Raw genomic sequence first — 3545 nt, 5'->3', positions numbered from 1 at the left:
AAAAAAAAAAAAAAAAAAAAACACCTTGGTCTCCACATCCCTTATGGTAACCCAGACATTCCTTTATTGTTTTGTTTTGTTTTTTTTGAGCTGGTTCGCTCTGTCACCCAGGCTGGAGTGCAGTGGCATGCCCTTGGCTCACTGAAACCTCCACCTCCCAGGTTCAAGCTATTCTCCTGCCTCAGCCTCCCAAGTAGCTGGGACCACAGGTGCATGCCACCATGCCCAGCTAACTTTCATATTTTTAGTAGAAACAGGGTTTCACCATGTTGCCCAAGCTGGTCTTGACCTCCTGATCTTAGGTGATTCACCCGCCTTGGCCTCCCAAAGTGCTGGGATTACAGGTGTGAACCACCTCGCCCAGCCCCAGACATTTCTTTCTACTGATAATAACTCTTTCAACCAATTGCCAATCTGAAAATGTTTAAATCTACCTATCGCCTGGACTCCCCCCAACTTCAAGTGGTCCTACCCTTCCAGATTGAACCAATGCCAATCTTTGATTGATGTATTATGTCTCCCTAAAGTGTATAAAGCAAGCTGTACCCCAACCACCTAGGGCACGTGGCATCAGGACCTCCTGAGGCTGTGTCACAGGTGAACCCTTAACCTTGGCACAATAAACTTTCTAAATTGATTGAGACCTGTCTCAGATACTTCTGGGTTCAGGCTCCTAACTGCCCTCCCACCTGGTGACACCTTTTTAGGTGAAGTGCTTTTGCTTATCTCTGTGTATAGGCGGAACTAACTATGGGAGGAATTTAGTTTACAGTTTAACTTTAAAGCAAGCATGATAATAATCCTTTCTCAAAGCTTATCCCTGAGGAAATAAGGAGTGTACGCACAAGTAACAATGTTATGCTAAAGATTTATAGGAGTGGCCAGGTGTGCTGGCTCATGCCTGAAATCCCAGCACTTTCGGAGGCCAAGGTGGCGAGTTCGAGACCAGCCTGCCCAACATGGTGACACCCCTTCTCTACTAAAAATACAAAAAATTGGCCAGGTGCAGTGGTGGGTGCCTGTAATCCCATCTAGGTGGGAGAATCCCATCTAGGCAGGAGAATCGCTTGAACCCAGGAGGCAAAGTTTGCAGTGAGCTGAGATCACGCCACTGCACTCCAGCCTGGGCAACAAGAGTGAAACTCCCTCTCAAAAAAAAAAAAAAAAATGATTTATAGGAGTCTTGTGACCTGACCAAGGACAAACAAGTTTCACAATGCCCTCCTTTTACTGCTGCCCAGATGTCTGTGATTATGGGTCACCTCTTGATTTCAACCCTCATCCTTCCCCTGACATAAAAGGAGCCTGAAATTCTATTAACTTAAGGTTCTTACCATCTTCTCAGTTTGCTGACTTTCTGTTTTTGTTTTTGTGAGATGGAGTCTCACTTTGTTGCCCAGGCTAGAGTGCAGTGGTGTGATCTCAGCTCACTGCAACCTCCGCTTCCCGGGTTCAAGTGATTCTCCTGCCTCAGCCTCCCGAGTAACTAGGATTACAGGCATGCGCCACCATGCCTAGCTAATTTTTGTATTTTTAATGGAGACGGGGTTTCCCCATATTGAACAGGATGATCTCTTGACCTCGTGATCTGCCTGCTTGACCTCCCAAAGGGCCAGGATTATACCTATGAGCCACTGCGCCTGGCCTGGTTTACTGACTTTCTGAAATAAACTTGCCTTCCTTACCCCAACATCTTGTTTCTCAACTTTTTGGCTGTCATGCAGCAAATGGTACAAGCTTTGGACTCACACACACGGGCTCAGCCCAAGCATCTGTTCATGTGCAGCTTGTGGCTGAGGCCAGAAGCCCTTTAGATATGGCCACACAGGCACTGTGCTCTGTGAAATGATGGCTGGGCCTGTTGAGTGTGACTTTGAAGACCTTCGACCTCAGATCCCACATGTAAGTCATCAGGGCAGGGGGCCAGTTGAGCAGTCTTTCCCATGGAACGAGGGGGACAACTGTAGGACTGTGGAGACCATTGTCCATCTGCAGCACCACTTGATGTTGAACAAATCAACAGAACTGAAAGAATGGTGGAATTTTCCAGTGCTCATAGGACTGGACTCTTTGACCCACATAAACTCTGAAATTCTTGGGTATTCCATGGAGGTAGGGAGATGGTCTCAAGAGAGAAAGGATCTCTGTTATTTTCTTCTTCTTTTCTTTTTTTTTTTTTTTTTTTTTTGAGACGTAGTTTCGCTCTTGTTACCCAGGCTAGAGTGCAGTGGCGCGATCTCGGCTCACCGCAACCTCCACCTCCTGGGTTCAGGCAATTCTCCTGCCTCAGCCTCCTGAGTAGCTGGGACTACAGACACGCGCCACCATGCCCAGCTAATTTTTTGTAGTTTTAGTAGAGACGGGGTTTCACCATGTTGACCGGGATGGTCTCGATCTCTTGACCTCATGATCCACCCGCCTCAGCCTCCCAAAGTGCTGGGATTACAGGCTTGAGCCACCGCGCCCGGCCAGGATTTCTGTTAATAAGAGAATGCGGTGCTTGACTAATTAGAATAAAGAAGGCCTGGGCTGGGCATGGTGGCTCACGCCTGTAATCCCAGCACTTTGGGAGGCCGAGGCGGGTGGATCATGAGGTCAAGAGATCGAGACCATCCCGGTCAACATGGTGAAACCCCGTCTCTACTAAAAATACAAAAAATTAGCTGGGCATGGTGGTGCGTGCCTGTAATCCCAGCTACTCAGGAGGCTGAGGCAGGAGAATTGCCTGAACCCAGGAGGCGGAGGTTGCAGTGAGCCGAGATTGGGCCATTGCACTCCAGCCTGGGTAACAAGAGCGAAATTCTGTCCCAAAAAAAAAAAAGAAAAAAGAAGGCCTGTAATCCCAGCACTTTGGGAGGCCAAGGTAAGCGGATCATGAAATCAGGAGATTGAGACCATCTAGGCCAACATGGTGAAACCCCATCGTTACTAAAAGACAAAAAAAAAAAAAAAAAAAGCCAGGTGTTGTGGTGGACACCTGTAGTCCCAGCTACTCAGGAGGCTGAAGCAGGGGAATCACATGAACCCAGGAGGCAGAGGTTGAAGTGAGCAGAGAGCGTGCCACTGCACTCCAGCCTGGGTGACAGAACTAGACCCCATCTCAAAAAAAAAAAATACAAACATTAGCCAGGCATGATGGCGGGCACCTGTAATCCCAGCTACTTGGGAGGCTGAGGCAGGAGAATTGCTTGAACCTGGGAGGCAGAGGGTGCAGTGAGCCAAGATCACATCACTGTACTCCAGCCTGGGCAACAGAGTAAGACTCTGTTTCAATTAAAAAAAAAAAAAAGGAAAAAAAAAGGTATCCACATTGTCTACCAAACTGATGAAATAAATGATACTTATTACCACTGACTCATGAAACATTTACTAACAGCTACTATTTTGCCAGGCTGCAGTGAGCCATGATCACACCACTGCACTCCAGCCTGGGCCACAGAGCAAGACCCTGTCTCTAACAACAACAATAAAATGTTGGGGAGGCCGGGCGCGGTGGCTCAAGCCTGTAATCCCAGCACTTTGGGAGGCCGAGGCGGGTGGATCAC

The sequence above is a fragment of the Sapajus apella genome, unplaced genomic scaffold (genome assembly GCF_009761245.1).
Source record: "Sapajus apella isolate SASKATOON/1434 unplaced genomic scaffold, GSC_monkey_1.0 scaffold175, whole genome shotgun sequence".
In the NCBI taxonomy this organism is placed as follows: Eukaryota; Metazoa; Chordata; class Mammalia; order Primates; family Cebidae; genus Sapajus; species Sapajus apella.
The sequence above is the reverse complement of the archived record's forward strand: the minus strand, read 5'-3'. Positions refer to the sequence as shown.